This window comes from Apus apus, chromosome 4 (assembly GCF_020740795.1).
Source record: "Apus apus isolate bApuApu2 chromosome 4, bApuApu2.pri.cur, whole genome shotgun sequence".
In the NCBI taxonomy this organism is placed as follows: Eukaryota; Metazoa; Chordata; class Aves; order Apodiformes; family Apodidae; genus Apus; species Apus apus.
In genome coordinates this window covers 34,329,072-34,348,759 of record NC_067285.1, presented here as the reverse complement: position 1 = coordinate 34,348,759, position 19,688 = coordinate 34,329,072, and the positions used below count along the sequence as shown (strand labels likewise).

Below are 19,688 nucleotides of genomic sequence, written 5' to 3'. Positions count from 1 at the left end.
GGATGGGGCTTGGGGGCAGTAAATCCCACCAGGGCCTGCTGCATTCCTAACATGCTTTAGGCCTCCCTCCATCAACATTTCAACCTGCAACCCAGACACCAACATTTCATTTGAGTTCTGCTGCAAATTGCCCTGGTGAGGAGGAAAGCTGAGCTCTGCAAGCCAGCCCAGTCCCCTCCTTGCCATGGGAGCACTGGGACATCCAACTAGCCATGGCTTTTGTTCAGCTGAGCCACGGGGCCACCTCTCCCACAGGAGGAGAACTTCCAGCTGGGTTGAAGCTGGCCCAGCTTGTCCTTGTCCTTGTTTGTTTTTTTTTTTTTGCTGTGAAGAGACCTCTTGAAACCATTCGTGTCTGTGGGAGCTGTGGGATGCTCCAGTGGGCAGGAAGGGGTGATCCAGCACAAACAGGAGGTTTTGGAAGGTAGGCTCTGGCAGGGATTAGAAGCAAAGGAAGGCTTCCCTGCCACAGCAAGTGTCACCTGCTTCTTGCAAACTGAGGTTGCAGTAGTTGCTGGGCCTCTTGCCGTTCCCAGGAGGAGAAGAAGAAGCAGGACTGAGGCTTGCAAGCTGCTGAACAACGCTGGCAAGACAGACAACAACACTGCCCTCTGATAGCCCTGTCTAGGAGATGGAAGAGGTGGCTCCAACCAGGACACCACTTGCAACTGAGTCCAGAGACTGCACACCTCCTGGATGCACTGCCCTGCAGAACTCCTTGCTGGAAGGTACTGCTGAATTCCACCTCCCCCCCCAAAAAAAAAAGCTCATAGTAGATTTTTTCCTCCGTGTGATAAAATTCCCAGGGTAAAAATCCAGGTGGTAAAACGCTTCAGGAAAGCAGGGGGGGCCCAAATGCAAAGGAAGGGTGTCCCTGGGGGTGGTGCTGTTCCATCAGGGGTGAGGAGTGTTCCATGTTCCTCTGCAGCAGCTGGTGTGGGGTGTTCTTGTGCATGAGATGGGTTAGCAGTGTCATTCGAGATGACAGTTTCCTGGGGTCATCTCCTGGAGAGAGTGGAAGAGAGGTGGGGAGAGGGAACAGGCCCCCTGACACACACACACACACATGCTAAGTGGAAGGGAGAGGGGCATTCATGTCTTGTTAGCACTTCTCAATGCAAGGGGACTGATGGAGGATGTCTCTTCAAACCCACCCAGATCAAGATGCTCAGATAAATTGCTCTGTTTAGAAACTTTGTTTGCAAAGTCAGCATTTCTTTTCTCTTCCCCCCCCCCCCCACAACAGCCTTTTAAATATCCTTTAAAAACCCAAAAGAAACTGTGGGGAGCAACCAGTAGCTGTGTGTTGCTGCTATAGAGGTCCAGGAGATGGTTTGGAGGCCACCTGTGCCAGTCAGTGTCGTGACAGCCCAGTTTTTGGGGTGGAGAAGTGGTGGCACCTTTGGGGATGGGCTCCTTCCAATCCATTCCAAACAGCACCGGAGAAAGGACTTAACCACTGAATGGGCTTGTTTTGACCTGCCCCAGCAGAGACATTTGGGATTCTGGCTGGAGGGCTTCAGATTTCAGAGGGGGGTTGGGGAGTGTGGGATGTGTTCTGCTTCACCCAACATCTTAATGCAGCATTTCCTCTGCGAGGGAGGGTGTGAACAGGAGAGTTAAAGCTGTGATCTCTGTTTTTATCTCTCTTCAGGACTCTTGTCTCCCTTTTGCTTGGAGCTACACCAGGCTCACAGAGAGGAGTGCTCAGGTAGCGTTATCCATGGGGTAGCAGGTATTTTCCTACTCTGGGTGGCAAAGAATAGGGTATTGGTTTGAAGGGCTTTTCCTAGGATGTCCAAGTTCCTCTGGGAAGAGCTTTCCAAGAGCCTTATGCAAAAATCCACCTGCTGTTTGTGACAGCAGAAGATGGGGAGGTATGTGCAAGCCAGGAGGCCCTGATCTGGAGCTGATTTGCACGAAAGACCTTACCAGGTCAACAGGCAAGTCTTCACCTGGGAGGCTGGAGGGGAGAGTCTTGTGAGCTGGGAGCTGTTAGGAGGATGTGCAATGGGGGGAAAGTTAGGAATCCCACCCGAAAGTGGTTCTGAAGAGGTGGGACCAGCAGTCCTGCTCCAGGTGCTGGATGCATCACCCCATGCATTAGCAAGGAAGGTTTCCCTGCATGGTCTGGAGAAGACACAGACTGTCCTAGCAGTCCTAGCAGAACAGGAGAACTTCTGACAAGGACTGAAACGTGTCTGGCTTCATAGGGAAGGAGTGCTGGCAGGTTTGGGTCAGCCTGCAGGAGAAGATGGGATGGGAAGAGCTGTTTGCCAGGTTCATCTCCCTCCCTGCTTGGTGCAACAGTTGCTGTAAGTCCAGCTTGAAGAACCTGTGGCTGTAGATGTAGTTGGAGAGGTTTTTTTGGGGCTGAGACCTTTTATATCTGGTCCCTGAACAACGGGCCCATTAGGCAGCAGCTAGTGGAGACAAAAAAAGAACAACGACCCTGTTTTCTGAGCATCCCCTCCCCAAAAATACAGGCTGGTGCAGCAGAAGGGTAAGCAAGGAGGGCTCTATTTCCCTGCTGATGGGTTTGCAGGGATCCTGTTTGAATCCACTCCAGCCCAGAGTTGTTTTGCATTTCACCAGGGAGTCTTTTGTCTAAAGGGCATCCTGCTGCAGCAAAGCAGAGCATGTCCCTGCCCCTGCTTTCTCCCGTGGGTATCACATTTCATTACCCTGATGAGCCTGAGCCAAGTCCTGCTCGTGTTAATTTGCCCACGAGCCAGGCTGTGTCACGCCAGCCAGGAGCCCCTGACATTTTCTAGCTTTCCCTCCTGGTTTTGAAACCTCACGTATTCATTGCAGCCTTGTCCCCCCCCCTTTTTTAATTTTCCTGCTTGGTGCTTCTGAAATGGAGAGGAGAGGGGTTGTGGGGGGACCAAGGCACCCCCTTCCTGACTGCGTGGAAGTGCTCAGCCCCGAGCTGGGTCAGCGTGGGGAGCTGCTGTGGGTTGAGGAGAGTGCTCTTGGGCCTGGAGGAGAGCTTGGGAAGGACTTTTGCCAGGAGAGGACAAGGGGGAATGGGTTAAAACTGGAGGAGGGGAGATTTAGAATGGATGTTAGGAAGCAATTCTTTGCTGTGAGGGTGATGGAGACACTGGAACAAGTCCAGGGGAGGCCACAAAGGTGATCTGAGAAGGCTCCAGGGAGACCTGAGAGCACCTTCCAGTGCCTGGAGGGGCTCCAGGAAAGCTGGGGAGGGGCTTGGGACAAGGGCAGGGATGGATGGGATGAGGGGGGTTGGATGAAAACTGGGAGGGGAGATTTAGGTTGGACATTGGGAAGAAATTCTTCCCTGTGTGGGTGGTGAGAGCCTGGCCCAGGTTGCCCAGGGAAGCTGTGGCTGCCCCATGCCTGGCAGTGTTGATGGGCAGGTTGGATGGGGCTTGGAGCAACCTGGGCTGGTGGGAGGTGTCCCTGCCCATGCAGGGGGGTTTGGAACCAGATGATCTTCAAGGTCCCTTCCAACCCAAACCAGTTGGTGTGATCTGCTGCCTTCACCAATGCTTTTGCTGTGCACCACTAGGAGAGGACCACGTAGTGTTGGACCTTCAAGCCCAGGATCTGAGCTCTGCATCTCCCCACATGGAGGAAGGGTTTCAAATGAGATGTGTGGGGGCAGGTGAGAAGTAAACCCTTTGGCATTCCTGCTTTGGTGCTTCTCCTTCCCCATGTCTTTGGTTTAATCTCTGCTTTAGATGACGTGGACAGTACAACATTTTCCATGATGTTGGTGTCCAGAAGGGAGTTGTGCTGCTTGCGTGCCTCAAGTTTTTTCAACTTGAGATGGTGAAACGTCTGCATGAACTAATCTACACCTTTGAATGAGGCCAATTTTTGAAGCTGAGCCATTGAAAAATCAGTGGTGCTTGTACCAGCCTAACCTTAAGGACAGGTGTTAATTTCTGAAGAAGTGAGGAAAAATAAAAACCCTCCAACAGGACAGAGAAAATTAGCCACTGATTATCGGCACTTTCAGGAGCGCCGGGGACGTGCTCTCTCAAAAATACTTCTCCTGTGATTATGCCCCTCATCAAACCATCCCAGGAAGGCAATTCAGCACTTTAGCTGCTCCTTGTGCTCTCCACTGGTTATTAGACCTTTTGGATAACCACATTTCTCCACGTTCAGGCTTCTGAGAGGAGGGGTTAATGCACATTGGCTCGTCGCCGCCGCTCGGAAGGCACACGAGAGCCTCGGTCACGTGTGGACAAGAGCTCCTGGCACGTGGAGAACCTGATTGAAAAAGAGTTTTCAGGCCAGCTGTATGAAGGGGCCTTGGAATGGATTTGGCTGTAGCACAAAGCTGGAGAGTCCTTTGGTGGAAGGCAGGAGGCTCTGACTAAGAGCTGTTCTGTGTTTTGTCGAAGGTGGATATTGGAGTAAGTGGAGCTTTGGGTAAGTGGATCAAAGGGATCAAGACACAGAAGCTGAAGTGGAAGGTAACGACGGGTAAGAGTAACTGCTAATGAAACTTGAAGCCCTGGGCACTTGAAATGTGGTCAGGAAGCTTCTGGAGCTTCCCTCAGCCCTTAATAACTGAGATAGGTGAGAAGTGACTTGTGATGTGCTCCGAGGTGGGACAGGCTGATGGTCTGGGTGGCTGAGGCCTGCAAGAATCCAGTTGCTGATTGCATGCGTGCCCCTTCTCAGATACCTTTGGTAAGCTTGGCTTTTTCCAAGAAAAGGAGAGGCTAGGCCTGCCAGGGTGACAGCCTGGAGGCTCCCTGTGCACCGAGGCTACTGCTGCTGCCCCTTCCTCAGCTTGCTTCACACGCTGTGTCCTGCCACACAGCACCCCGTGTCCTGTGGTGGTTGCTTCTCATTCATATGAACCATTGCACTTAAAAAGAGGGGTGGTAGGAAGGTTTCAGGTGCTGGGAAAGGGGTAACTGAAGAGGATGTTTAGGGTGTCCTGAGGCCACCTTTTGAGGTGTCATCTTCTCTCTTCAGGAGCCTCTGATCCTAACCTCACCTCTCTACCAGCTGCTTAACACCCAGAGATCTCCACCTTCATGGGATGAAGCAAGATGTACCCCAGCCTGAGCAGAAGCAGATGATCCAAACCATCTCCAGGCAGTCCTGACCTGGTCAGAAGCTGCTGTTGTGAGTGATTTCTTACCCAAAGAGAAATTTCTTCTCCCAGCATCATCCCCCCGAGACATTTCTCGTTGCCCTGAAAGGATTCCTCCTTGCACGTTGAGTCATGCTTGAAGAAGTGCTTGTTAAATAAGCACCACTCAGCTCTGCTTGAAACAAATGGAGTTGATTTAATAGGGGTATAGAATGGCCAGGTCTCTGTGTTATTTAAGAGTATTGGCACTTTGAAGGCCAAGCACTAAAAGCACTTCGTTTTTATTTCAACGGTTAATTGAAAATCAGCTGCTTCGTCTTGTTCCCTCTGCTACTGCTCCTTCTCCTCTGCTCCCCCCCTCTCAGCTCCCCCCACGCTCCCCCCGTGACAGGGGAACAGCTGTGAATGTAACACCCCCTGCCCAACCTGCTAGTAAAGATGTGGCTGGAGGCCAGCCTTTCACTTGTGGTTTATTGGTTTAATTAACCAGGGTCTTGCAAATACTTCTCGGCGAGGCAGAAATGAGAGGATCTCGTGTTTCTTGGGCTGGATCCTTCCATCATTTTGAGGCACCTGGTGAAGGCACCAAGGTAAAAAAAAAAACAACCAACTTGGCTTCTCTGATTAACCTTGGCTGAATTCAATAATACCTCAGAGTCACATTAGTGCTGACCTTGTGTTTTGCTACCTTCTCATCTTTCTAATTTGTCTTCCCTTCCTGCCTTTGCAGTAACAGTCAGAAGAGGGTTTATCTTGAGAAAAAAGAATCCCCTGCTGTCTCCTGGGGAGCTCCTCTACTTGCAGTCATCTTTTTCTTTGCTTCCCAGTACGTTGCTTGTTGCTGGTGTTTGCACACCCAGACCTTTGCATGAGAGCAGTTCCTTCAGAGTTGCTTGGAGGTGACCTTGGGGTGGGTTTTTTCCAGATGAGTTTTGTGGGCTGATGTGTTGAATCCTGCCAGCTATCGAGATCCTTTGGCATTTGTTCAGGCAAAAAGAGATGTTCTTCCTCTGTGCCATTTTAGGAGGGGGTTTTTGAAAAGGTTCCTCAGAAAAGCAGTGTCGAAGCTGGGATGTCCACAAAGAAAAGTCCCAAGTGCTGATCGGGTTCATTGTGAGGGTTTTGCTGTGTTTATTTTTGCCCCTCCAGGCTCCTGCTGTTGTGATGTTCATCATTTCAGTCTGTGCTGCTGAAGGTCTGGGTGTTGTTTGGAGTGAGGCATGAAACAGAGGACCTGGGCTCTTGTAGACTTCCTAAATCCTCTGGCATTCTTCCTCTGGGAAGAACAACCCCATGGACCAGTACAGGTTGGGGGCTGAGCTGCTGGAGAGCAGGGTAGGAGAAAGGGACCTGGGGGTCCTGGTGGACAGGAGGGTGACCATGAGCCAGCAATGTGCCCTTGTGGCCAAGAAGGCCAGTGGCATCCTGGGGTGCATTAGAAAGGGGGTGGTTAGTAGGTCAAGGCAGGTTCTCCTCCCTCTCTATTCTGCCTTGGTGAGACCACATCTGGAATATTGTGTCCAGTTCTGGGCCCCTCAGTTCCAGAAGGACAGGGAACTGCTGGAAAGAGTCCAGGGCAGAGCCAGAGAGATGCTGAAGGGAGTGGAACATCTCCCTGATGAGGAAAGGCTGAGGGAGCTGGGTCTCTTGAGCTTGGAGAAGAGGAGGCTGAGGGGCGACCTCATCAGTGTTTACAAATACGTTCAGGGTGAGTGTCAGGAGGACAGAGCCAGGCTTTGTTCAGTGATGTCCAGGGACAGGACAAGGGGCAGTGGGTGCAAACTGGAGCAGAGGAGGTTCCATGTGAATATCAGGAAGAAGGTCTTTGCTGTGAGAGCGACAGAGCCCTGGGACAGGCTGCCCAGAGAGGCTGTGGAGTCTCCTTCTCTGGAGACATTCAAACCCCCCTGGACACGTCCCTGGGTGATGTGCTCTGGGTGCCCCTGCTCTGGCAGGGGGGTTGGGCTGGGTGATCTTTCCAGGTCCCTTCCAACCCCTTGGATTGATTCCTTGATTCTGTGATCTCTTGACTGACTTGCCAGAGGCTCCAGACATTTCTCTAGAACTTTGGGGAAGGGGTGCTTAGTAGATGGGATGTTTTCTCTTTCTTTTGGGGAGTGGGTTTCTTCCATGTTGATAGATTCCAGTTATCAATGGTCAAGAGGAAGTCTCCGTGTATTTTTAGAAACACAGTCAAGCCATGAAATCCACTTGTCTTTGCTTTAATAGAAGTGTTCCTTGCCTTTAGAGAATGATAATGGCACTAGATGAATGCATCCAGGAGCACCACTGTGAGTGGCAGCTGGAGAATGAGAAGTTGATGGGATCTAAAATGAAAGAAAAATGTTTGCAATCACTTTTGTGCTTCGTTCTCCTCTTAGCCCAGCTACCTGAGATGTTCAACACATAATCCTACAATAATGTGGTGGTGTTTTTTTCCCCCAAAGAAAGGCATTGTGAGGAACTCTCAAGATGCTATTTTCATGCAAATCGCTTGGTGTGCTAAATTGTGGAACCTGAGAACACCAGGAAACACAGGGGATGTGGGCAGAAGGCATTCAAAATGGAAAAGTTTCCTGGGAGTTGTCAACAGCTTTTTAAGGATATTGCCTGCACCTTTCAGCAGCTTTTCTTGGTGATTGCTGGAGGAAGAGGAGGGGGGGAGAAAACCCAACAATTACAGAATTGAAACTGAGGAGCAACTGGAGAAGCAATAATGGAGAAGAAGGGTGTTCTGCAGTTGGCCTTTTCTGGCTTTGATGAAATTCAAGACCCCAACAGTGCCCTGGTTCTTCTTCTTGCTTCCCAAGATGAAGGTAAGAGGATCCCTGGTTTTCCATATGGCTTTCCCTGAAGGGTTTTCTGACACCTCCCAACGTGTAACCTCATATCTGTGCCTTTCCTTCCTGGAAATGAAACCTACATTTCCCAGTGGAAGGGTCTTGTTGGGAGGGGGTCTTGATGGAGGGGGTCTTGAGGGAGGGGGGTCTTGAGGGAGGGGGGTCTTGATGGGAGGGGGGTCTTGATGGGAGGGGGGTCTTGATGGGAGGGGGGTCTTGATGGGAGGGGGGTCTTGATGGGAGGGGGTCTTGATGGGAGGGGTTTTTATCACTCCTACAGAAGGTGAGTGTATGAGCCTTGGTTCTTGAGGGCAACACCAGCCTGGAGAAGCATCCTCTTGAGGGGTGGAGTGTGGTGTGACTAAAGCAAGTGACTTCCCCACGCCACAAAGCTGAGGACTTTCTGCTTCATTGCTGTGGATGATTCAGGGAAACAATTGCAGTCTGACAATGTGCACTGGCATCTGAAAATGACAAAGAAATGAAGAACAGGTTCTGGGAGGCTTGCCATCCATCAGAACGGGTTTACCTGAATTGGGAGCCTTTTGTTTTTTGAAAGCCTGGGTTTTGTTGCTGGTTTGTTTCTGGGTGGTTGTTTTTTTTTCCCCTCGTAATGTTGCCCAGAACAAGTAACCTTATCACAGGGGACAACTAGTGGGTCAGAGGAGTTCAAGGGGTAATTTGGGGAACAAGACTGGCCTGGTGCATGTTTTCATGAGCCCACTGAAGGACAAGAAAAATGCCTGGGAGAGCAAAGTGGGGAGGGGAAACTTAGGTTCATGCTGGTCAATGACTATTTGATGTTGAAGTTCAACTTGCATTTCCTTGCAGATAAAAACTAGGGTGTCAACACCGTGGGAGGATGATCCATGCTTTTGATTTTCTTCCCCAAAGGTTAATTCTTCTTGGATGAAAAGAAACCCCAACCAAACCAACCAACAACCCAACCAGAACAACCGAGTGAGGAATGTTGGCTTGAAATGCTGGGCAAGAACACAGGGTGTCTCCCTGGCAGTAGGTGCTGCAGATCAGCAGCACAACCAGTTGGAACCTCTGGCAGGGGATTGGAGTGGAGGTGATGAGGTTGAAGGAAGAGCTTTGTAGCCAGGTGTAAAATCTATTGCAGGTAGCCCCTTTTCCTATAGGAATTCCTTATTTTCTGGCAGTAACTTCCAGCTGTGAGGTTGAAACTGGGCCATTCCCAGCTGCATCTTTTCATAGGCACCATGGGAGAGGCAAGTGGATGTGGAAATAAACCCCACCATCTCTTTAGTCCCCTGGTGGAAGAAGCCAAGTTAGGTGAGGCTCATTCTCCTGCACATTCTTGGCTTGCCATCAAAAGGACCCGTTGCACTTCTCCAAAAGATGAGCTGTCAAACTTGTGCCTTGTTCAAGTGACAAGCAGGAGGTGTCATCAAGGGGTGATTTAAGCAGAGTTTACCAGGTCATGTTCATCTCAGGGCACTTGGGGGGGGGGTTTGGCTTTGTCGTGCTTTGCTTGGCAATCTCACGGTGGCTGCTGGGGTGGGGAAAATACACAAACCCCTCCTTGAAATAGCACATCCCTTCCCTGCTGTGCCTCTCCTCTGCTTCAAAGGCAGCCCCCCCCCTGAAAGTTGCATCAGCAGGTTTAGCATTGCTCACAGGCAAAAGGTACTGATCAAAAATTAAACCCAACCAACTTGGGGATGGGAGAAGTTCACCACGAGGTGGAGAATTGCACCTTCTCCTCCATTCCTGCTGGTTTGAATGGGTTCTTGAGAAGAACGTGTGTGGGTGTTTGTTTGGGTGGGGTGGCCCCAGAGGATGGAAGGGGGTTTGTGAGCTGCTGCTTCTCTGGTAGACATCTACCCTGCTGCTGAACCCATCCCTGGGGGAATCATGCTGGAGCAGAGCAGGGGCCAGGTCGTTTCCTGGGTGGTTAGTTGCAGCTCTCCCAGAACAGTTCCTGCCCTTGCAAAGTCCCCTTTGCCTTCTTTTCTTTTTTTTAAAAAACTTCAATGAATATCTGACACCTGTTGATGCTCCTGGAACACTAAAGGGTTGCATGTGGTGCAGTAGTTGAAAGATGGTAGAACAGGTATGGAGAGACCTGAGCTGGTGCCTTCCCCAAGCTCCCATCCCTGGTGATCTCCACGTTCAGAGCAGAGCCTGGTGGTGGCAGGCAGAGCTGCAGCAGGAGGGGAATTCCTGGAGGATGGGAGAAGGGAAGGCCCTGGGGAACAAGAACCTGGGAAGGCAGAGGGTTGAAATTCAAGCTGTGTGAACCTGGGCTCGTGTCCCTGCCTGGTGCTCCCTATTGGCTTTTCAAGGGCGTTTGGAGGTGTCTTGAATTTGGCACAGGCTCCCAGAGGACATTGAAACTGCCCTTAATTTCCTTGGGAGCTGTTTGGTCCATCCCCCTCCTCTCTCAAAGACCAGCTCTGTGGCCAACCTGCGGTGGTGGCATCTGGGGGGAGCTCCTTCAGGCTGCACCTGCACTGGGGACATGCAGGCATGAGCATGAACGTGATCTATGCCCTTGCTCCTCTTGTTTTCTCTCTGAGACCCCTGCAGAGCACTGCAGGGTAAAAGGCTTGTTTCTAATGGAATCACCAGTATCCTCTGGAGTCTCCCACAAGCCTCAATTTGCTTTGCTCTGGTAAAACCAATTCAATTTAGGGCAATTCACACAGAGGATGCTCTTGGTTTTGCTCGGTGTCTACTACCCTGGACCCTCAGTCTCTTTTGCTTCTCCACCAAACATTTTTCTTGGTCAGTCCAGCTGCCACTTTAAAGCTCTAGCTCTTCCCAAGCTGTTTTTCTGGTTGAAGGGAAATGCAAAAAAATCACCCTGGAACAACCAGGGGAGTGAGGCACTTCCCACCTTTCAATAAACCACAGAGGGTTTTACTCCTTTTATTCTCTCTGTGATGGCTGGTAAAGGCAGGTGAAGCCAGGCCCAGCAAATGCTGGTAGTTCAGGTAAAATACACAGCTTTTAGGCTTTGTGTTGTCAGCTGTGGGGAGGAAAAGAGGCAGTTAGTACAGCTCTGCAGTGGATTGATACAGGGATGGGAGAGGAGAAGTCTCTGGCGTGGGGTTTTCTCAGGAGCTTGGTGCAGAATTTTTATGCACGGCTTCCTGGGTAGCTGCCCAGGTATTTATCTCCTATCTAAACAGGAGATGGGCATCTTTATAGATCTCCTACAAACGTGTTCACAGCTCAAGGTCACAGTTGTCTTGTGTGGAGCTCATTTACTGCCTTGTTCCAGGCCTTAGGCTTGCTCTGGGACTGGAGATCCACGCTGGGAACTCTCCTGTCTCTCCTCCTTCAGGTCCTATTTTGCTGTCTTTTTTTTCTCTGCAGGGATTTCTCCTGTGAGCCATCACGTGCTGATACATTTCCTTGGTGCTGCTGGTGCTGTGTGGATAACATTTCAATGCAGGTATCTGAAATGGATGCAGATGGGAAGTTTCCCCGCCCCCCCCCCCCCCCCCCCCCCCCCGCCAGGAACTGTGTGAGGTTGAGGGTTTTGCTTTTGGTGGGAAAATGCTGAAGGTCTTTTTTTTTTAACCACTTAACAGTGTTCCCCATTTCATCATAGAATCCCAGACTGGTTTAGGTCGGAAAGGACCTCAAAGATCATCTAATCCTAACCCCCCTGCATGGGCAGGGACACCTCCCACCAGCTCAGGTTGCTCCAAGCCCCATCCAACCTGCCCTTCAACACTGCCAGGGATGGGGCAGCCACAGCTTCCCTGGGCAACCTGGGCCAGGGTCTCACCACCCTCACAGGGAAGAATTTCCTCCTCATATCTCACCTCAATCTCCCCTCATCCAGTTGAATAGGATGGATTACTTATGAAACTGGTTGGGTTGCTACATCCTTTAGCCTGAGCTTGATGTCCTAATCATGCCAGGTTGCTTGAAGCATCACTGAGACTTCACTCACCTCCCTCACCATGGATTGCTCCTTTACCTCTTTGGGTTCTGTCTCCAAAACCAAAGGCTTCTCTGCTGCCTCTGAAGATAGGGGATTGCAGCTCTGCTCTGGAAATGTGTTTGTCCAGGAGCTGCACTCTTGTGCACTGGGAAGAAGCCTGCCATGGGAGCTGTTCCTACTGGGCAATGAATTCCAGTTTGGTTTCTCCTCCACTGGGGAATCAGGAAAGGGAGGAGAGCCAGGGGAGCCCTTTCTGCAGGAGGTTTGCTCCTCCAGGTGGTTGCTGATGTGTTTGCTGGGTGTATTCCTTGTCTTAATTCATGTGATGAATATTTTTTTACTTTCCCCCAGTGAAATCCTTTGGAGATGACCAGAGTTTGCTCATAATTCCACTTGTGATTATTTGCCAGGTGATGGTGGCTTCTTTTTTTGGCCTTTGGGTTCCAAAACAAAGTGAGTTCCTGCTATTTCAAGCGAGGGGTGGCTAGTTTGGCAAGGACCTACCAAGGGTCTGTTTCCTGATTTAGAGGAGTCGCTTTTTTTTGGGGTGTGTGTGTGTGATGAACATCCCCTTCTGCCAATCCAGATGTCATCTTGCAAATGTTCTCTGCCCTTCCTGCAGACAACTTCACTTTCAGCAGGTGTTCTTTCTGGAGACTTCTGCTGAACTGTGCAGAAAGACTGAACACGGAGCATGGGTCGGAGCAGAGAATTCATGAAGGTTGCTAGAAAAGCCCTCTTGGGAAGCTGCATTCAGCATTGTGCCTGTGGGATTATACCAAGGAACCCAAACCCCCTTGACTCCCCAAACTGTTTAGTAGTCTTTTAAGGCAGCACCTTCCCCACTTTTCTAACCTGGACCCTTTTTCTCTCCACCAACCTCACCCTGAGCGAGACCCTTTCCCGTCTCACCTTCAAGGCTTTCTTGCCAGCAGAAATTCCTGCAGGTGGAGCTGAAATAACACCCTGCTGCTGGAATAAGGGATGAGGCACCCGTTGGCAGAGAGTAATTGCTTCCCTGTGGTTCCTGGGTCTCCTGCTTGCTCTCGACGTGCCCGTGCGAGCAGCCGCCCGCTCGGATCATCATCCTGCCTGCCCCGTGTCCTTGCTGGCACCAGGTGGTTTGTGCAGCAGGTGACCAGCCCTGCCCCATCAGCTCTTGCTTAATCCTGGTATTTGGACCACCTCTGGATCACAAAGCTTGGATATTGTGCAGCAGTGAGTTGATTTTCTTGTAACAGGCGTCCTGATTTCGTTCCCAGAGGAAGGAAACCTGGTGCCATCGCTCGTCACAGGATCACAGGATCAGTCTGAGGGGTCGGAAGGGACCTGGAAACACCATCCAGCCCAACCCCCCTGCCAGAGCAGGGTCACCCAAAGCACATCACACAGGAACGTGTCCAGGGGGGTTTGAATGTCTCCAGAGAAGGAGACTCCACAGCCTCTCTGGGCAGCCTGTCCCAGGGCTCCTCTGCTCCAGTTTGCACCCACTGCCCCTTGTCCCATCACTGGACATCACTGAACAAAGCCTGGCTCTGACCTCCTGACACTCACCCTGAACATATTTGTAAACACTGATGAGGTCGCCCCTCAGCCTCCTCTTCTCCAAGCTCAGGAGACCCAGCTCCCTCAGCCTCTCCTCATCAGGGAGATGTTCCACTCCCTTCAGCATCTCTGTGGCTCTGCCCTGGACTCTTTCCAGCAGTTCCCTGTCCTTCTGGAACTGAGGGGCCCAAAACTGGACACAACATTCCAGATGTGGCCTCCCCAAGACAGAACAGAGGGGGAGGAGAACCTCCCTTGACCTACTAACCACCCCCTTTCTAACCCACCCAAGGACTGTGATGAAAGGCACGGTCTGGAGTGCAAAACAATTTCTTACTGGATTCATCTCTACCCATATGATCTGTGGTGAGGTTGTCCTCATTGTGGCTTTGCTATAATTTATCTTCAGAGGCCTCTTTGCCTTCCCAGACCCTGGGCAGCCCCGGGGTGTGCGAGGAGAGGAAGAAAAGTAGGGACTGGCTGTGCTGTTGGTGGGCCAGTTCTCCTGGTGACTGCTTTCTGCAGGTGGCTGGTGCCTCTCAACCTCCAACTGGGGCTGTGTGTCACTGGGTTTGCTCCCACTGCACCTTTGCTGTGCTGGTCCCACCAGCAGAGTGTCTCCCAGGCTGAGAAATAACCAGCTCCAGCACAGGAGAGCTCCAAAAGAGTTGGGAACGTGCTCAAAACACCAAAGAATGGATCTGTACAGGATTCCAGCTGTGGGCACCAGGAGAAAAGGATGGAGAGAGAGGGGAGATAGGTTGGGTTGTATGAGAGGACTGAAATGAATTGCTGGGGGGCTGGGATATGTTCCTTGCTTGTCTTCATCCTGGAAGAAAATAGTATGGCCAGCCTGGAAAGGCTGTCTTGAAGGCCCTGCTCCAGCAAAGCCAAGTGATCCTGACTTCTGCACCTAACTGTAGTGCCATCCCTTGGGTGTGTGGAAGGGTGGGATGTTCAGTGAGGGTCAGGTTGGGTCTCCTCTGAATGTGTCCCCAGTTACTTGCTGCAGGTGGTGAAGGGGTCCTAGATGAGGGCGTGGGCAGAGCTCTTCATGGGACCCGCTCCCCAAGGGAAGGGGCTTCTTGAGCCTGCCCCAGCAGCCTCACAGCCCCTGCACTGATGAAATGGAACCATCAGCTGCTTTCTCAACAGCAGGTGCCAAGTGCTGGCTGTGCTGAGTTCACTGCTGGGTCTCCAGTGAGGGGCAGGGTCTGGGGAATGCCTGAAGAAGACCCTGTGCCCTTGTCTTACTCCCTCCCAGTCTGGGGCGTTTGGCAGCTTCAGGGCTTCCTGAGCTGGCAGTTAACCTTGGGACTTGGTGTTTAACAGCCCTTGATGGACTCCTGCCAGTTGGCTTCAACATCTGTGTCGTGGCCCCTCTGCAAGGACTTCTGAAGGTCACGCTCTGTGTGGAGATTTGTTTCAGGAACTCTCCGTAGCCTTTTGTCTTTCCTGGGGTGTCGAGTGGTGGTGGTTACTCTTAGAGCCTCCTGCACCCCCTGACCTTTTTGTCCTCTCAGCAGGAGCACCTCTCAGTCCTGCTTCTGGTGTCTTTGAAGAAGTGTGTGTGTGTGTGGGGGTCTGCCACTGCAGAGGGCAGCAGGCCAGGGCTGGGGGAGCTGCTCTGCAAACTGCTGAGCTCCTGTTGGGCTTCGGGGTGAGCTCTGCTTAAACAACAAAAAAAAAAGCCAAGTGTAAGTTCTCAGCCCCAATAAGCAGAGCTCAAGCAGCTGAGCTGAGCCAACCGAGGCACTCCCCCCTTCCCTGCTGCTCTTCTTTCCTGTTGCCCTGTCAATATCTGCTGGAAGTCCTCGTGTGTTGTCCCACCTCAACCTCTACCTGGGCCTGTCCACACTGCCTAGTGTGCAGAGCTGATGGTCTCATCCTTCCCTCTCCCCTGAGGCTTTTGTCTCTCTCTCTTTTTCATTCCTTTCTGCAGCTCAAGAGCCCCAGGTCCTTTTAGCAGAGCCACCATTTCTTGGACAGTAAGTGTGACAGGCATAAATCCTTTTCCTCTCCTCCCCCTAGTCCATTATTTAAGGGAAGAAGATGATGAAACCCAGCAGAGCTGACTGGAATTCTCTGCTAGCAGGAAGAGGGCGGCCCAGGAGGGTCTGTCAAACCGCAGCGTTTGCCTTCATCAGCATCTTGGGAGGAACAGAGATGCCAGCTGCTTGGAAACATCTGGTTTTGGTTCTTCTCTCCCTTCCTCCCCTCCCCCCCCCCTCCCCCCCCCTCGTTTTTTCTTTCATTCTTTCTCCATTTTTGGCCAGTTTAGCAATACTGCCTCTAAACGTTGGCTCTAGAGGAGAGGCAGCTTGGGTTGTCCTCTTCTGCTCGAGCAGCAGAGCTTGCTGGGGGTGCTGGTTTGGAGGAGTCCAAGTGAGGATCAGCCAGAGCTGTAAAAACAAACTGGCTGGTCACAGGTTTCTGAAGGAGAAGCTCTTTGTGTTTGGAGCTGGGCTTTACGTGCCCAAGGGCTGGGTTAAGGTGATGTCAGCCCAGAGCGGGGAGGGAAAGCCAGGGCCCCTCTGTGCAAAGGGAGACAGTGTTTTCCTAACCCTGGTGGCATGGAAACACCAGCAAGGAGGGTGAAAGAAGTCCCAGTAGAGTTAATTAAGTGTTGCATTTAAAAGGTGGAATTGAGTGGAGTTGCTTTGCATTGGTTGAAGTTAGCTGTTCCCACCCTTGAGGGCTGGCCAAGGGTTGGGTACCTGGGCTGTCTGGGCTGGAAAGGCAATCCAGAATGGACCATGTGATGGGGACCTGACCCTGGTGGGGTTTGGGAGAGCAGTTGTGGGCTCCTCTGAGCAGCTTTTTTCCTTACCAGCAAGTCCTTAACCTGCCTGGCTATAGATACGTGGTCAGGGAAGAGGCAGGGGTGGAAGGTCCTCTCCTCTCTACCCCCTTTCACACCATCTGGACTAGAAGATGTATCTATAAAACCAGGACCTGCTGGAGACTGGATTAACCGAGCTAGTCCATCCACAGAGCAACGTGTCACCCCTTGCTCAGCTCCTGCTGTGTCATCTCCCAGTAGTGCCCATCCTGGCTAATTAACTGGGGGGCTAAATAACCCAAGCACTGCCCTGTGCTGATGTGTCTGACCAGCTTGGCTTTGGCTTGGATTTTTTTCATCAACCAGAGGAACTGGTGGCTCAGCAATGCAGACATCCCCTAAAGGAGGTGGCTTGGCCATCACCGGGGTTAGGAACCTGCAACCTGAAATAATCAGGGTCTTTTCCTGCAGTCCAGATGCCAAGGAGGCTGGAAAATACAAAGTCATCTTGTTTGGGGTCTGCCTGCACCTTGCTAGAGGGGAGTTCTGTTCTGCTGAAAAAAATACCCAGCAGTGTGTGCCAAAATGAGGGGGGTTGTGTGCAAAACAGAGCAGGCTCCTTCTCTGAGTCTGGAAAAAGAGCTCCCAGCCTCACCTGGTCCCATCCTCTGCTACCAGTATTGCAGTGGGAGAGATGGTGTCTCGTGGTGTTTTGGCAAAAGGGGGTGACTTGCAACCTTTCAGGTTTTCTGGAGATTGTCCTTTCACCTGCCTGGCTTTTCCCTTCAGTCTTCTGTGCTCCTGATGACCCACTTGATGAGCTTTGCTATTTCTAACCCTCTTTTTGGTCCCTGTCAGAGCTTGATTTCTGCTGGGGGGGAGATGGAAAAGGTCAGGCTCTTGCTAGTGGAGCTTATTTAATTTATTTGCTGCATCTGTGGGCAAACTTGCCTGTATGTTGCTGGTCTGGGTGAGCAGGACCCTCCTGGTCTGTTGCTCATTTATTTCCTTCTTCACTCCCTCCCTGTTTTTCTTTTCTCCCATCTGGCCCAGTATTCCCAGTTTTACCTCTCCTCCAAGAGAAAAGGCTTAATGGTCTCCAAACAGTAAATAAACCTGACATTTGCAGCACTCATTCTGAGACAACAGGCTTGGGATGCAGCAGCACTTCTTTATTTGGGCTTGTTTCTACTCTTTTATTTAAAGCCTCTTTTAATCAGGAACTAATGACAACTTTTGGTTGTGAGAGCTGATGCACAGGGAAAAAAAAACAAACCACAACACCACCAGCCAACCCAGTTTGCATTCAAAATAATGCAAACCTTTATAAATAGGAAGTTCTGCAAGGATATAATCAAGCTAAATTGCCCATTGTTGCTCTCACCAGAGATGATTTCTTGCCTCTGCTATCTGGGTTGGGTAGGGAAAAATGTCTTCTCTCTTTATTCCAGCTATAAACCTATGCAGGAGCAACTGGTTGTTGCAAGGGTGGGTTTTTGTTCTGCTTTTTCTGTGGCTCCAGCAAACCTTTTGTGGTGGCTTTGGTGTTGTCCCCTAAAAATGTCTTAACAGACCTTCTACCACTCTCTCTCTGCAGCTAAACGAGGTGGACCCAGCTCCTCAGGGAGAGCAACAGGTCAAAGCAGCAGCAGCCTGCCAGGAAAAACAGCTATGGCTTGGGAGGAGAGAAACCATCTCTGCCTGCAGATGGTGAGCAATAAGCTCGAGATTTTAATGACTCTGTGCAATTTATCCCATTGAAAGGAGCTGAGCCTGTGAAGAATTGGGAGCTGATGCTCCAAACAGATCATAAAGCATTTAAGACGTGGGTATTTTGCTCTTCTCATTTCCCACAACTGTGCTGTGCAGCAGAAAAGCTGCCCACTTCTCCCTGCTTGAATTGAAATGGGGTGTCATGGAGATGGCTCCTCAGTTGGTTTTCTGATTTATGTTGGTTTTTGTTGTGTTTGTTTTTTTTTTTTCCCCCTGCCAAAAACCTCCTGGTATTTTAAAATCTTGGAATACTTGGTGTTTCTTTTTTACCAGGCAGTTCCCAGAGAAGTGCAGATGTCTTCAGTTCTGGGCTGACAATGAAGCTTGCCATGAAAATATCACAACGTGGTGAAGCCTCCCTGATTGTGGAAGGCAAGTGTTGCTTGTTGTTGTCACTTTTGGTCCCCAAACATGGTCTTTTTGACTCTTTTATTCTGTATGTGTCTCTCTCTCAAAGCATTTCCCCCTTTGCTGAGGAATGGTGGTGTCCTGAGGGTTAAATGACCCAACTGAATCTGTGCTGCTTTTTTCTTCCTCACTTCAGAAGGCAGAGACCCTGAACTGGAAAGTCTATAACAAAGATTCTAATTAACACAGGGAAAAGAATAAAATTGGTTTTAATTCTTGAAATGAACAAAAGGGTGGAGTTTAGACCCAACTGCAAGTGTGGCACTTACTGGAATGCTCCACAGCATTCTTCTTTTTCCTCCTTTTTTTGCCCAGTTCTTGGCAGGAAGGAGAACTCCTGGGTGGAGTTACAGCTCTTAGCAAAGAGTTCTCTTGTTTGGACACACTGACAAGTCACTGGTGTCCTTTGTCAGCTGTAGATGTCAAGCTGACTGTCAGGAGGCAGCTAGGTCTGAGAGAGGTGAAAGTATCTGGTCTCACCTCCTGCTTTGTCCTGTGGTCTGTCTGTGACAGGCAGGACCACCTTGCTTTGATGAGCAGCTAGGAAGGCCACTGGCTTCTGGCTGAGCACAACATTGAGCCTTCTGGGGTGCAGAGAGGTTGTCTCAGCCCTTTCCTCATCAAGGGCTTGCTCAGAAGGTCCCACATGAAGGAGCTGCTCTTACCCTGCCTTCAACTCGCCTCCCATAGAAGACTGACACCCCTGGAAAGATGATTTCTGGGGAGGCCAGCTCTTGGACGGCTTGTGAAAAAAAAGGCCCTGTGCACCTGGGATTAACCACTGGGACATCACATCTTGTGGCATCGTTGGCCAAACACCTGGTGCATTTTTGCCAGGTTGGGAGGAAGAGTTTTGCTGGATGCTCAGGGAACTCTTTCCTCCCCCTGCAACTGCCCATCTGAACCTGCCTTCATCTTTATTCCTGGCTTTCTTATTCTTCCCTGGGCTCCTCATGACAGTGATTATCCCAACCAGGCTGCATTTCCTGTGCTGTGGGGATGATTTTCAGGCTCAACCGTCTCTTTCAGTGCTTGGAGGATCATGAAGAACACTGCTTTTTGGGAGTAAGCTTTTCTACCCTCCCCGCTTTACTTCCAGTCCTGTGGTGACCTGCAAAGTTGTAAAACTGCTGACTTAGTTATGTTGCATTAATTAATGATCTCTACAGCAGCATGGACTGATGTCATAAAGATGGGAATTCAGCAACACCAGCTGGATGGGAGAAGGGCTAAGAGAGAAAAGGGGCAAAAAGCTTTTATTTTTTGAAGGGCTCAAGGATCTGCAGTGGTTGAGGGGCCAGAAGATGACTAGGAAAGAAATCCTTTGCAGAG

General features: G+C 50.7%; 1 protein-coding gene and 2 long non-coding RNA genes across 6 annotated transcripts in view; 2 read left to right on the top strand and 1 right to left on the bottom strand.

Annotated features, from left to right (window-relative positions):
* The window catches only part of PCBD1 (pterin-4 alpha-carbinolamine dehydratase 1), a 468,321-nt gene that overhangs the window by 17,955 nt on the left and 430,678 nt on the right, over positions 1–19,688 (bottom strand). The window lies entirely within an intron of this gene.
* LOC127384123 (uncharacterized) lies at positions 663–18,315 on the top strand. Of its 4 annotated transcripts, XR_007889372.1 has the most exons (10): positions 663–728; positions 1,655–1,711; positions 3,536–3,631; positions 4,141–4,407; positions 4,963–5,115; positions 5,574–5,673; positions 7,707–7,899; positions 8,818–11,350; positions 17,773–17,885; positions 18,222–18,315. It is a non-coding gene; the product is annotated as an uncharacterized LOC127384123 (long non-coding RNA). The 4 variants fall into 4 exon arrangements; XR_007889374.1 differs by having other exon boundaries at positions 4,380–5,115; XR_007889373.1 differs by having other exon boundaries at positions 4,141–5,115; positions 7,710–7,899.
* LOC127384126 (uncharacterized) lies at positions 12,207–13,748 on the top strand. The gene is made up of 2 exons (XR_007889376.1): positions 12,207–12,258; positions 12,490–13,748. It is a non-coding gene; the product is annotated as an uncharacterized LOC127384126 (long non-coding RNA).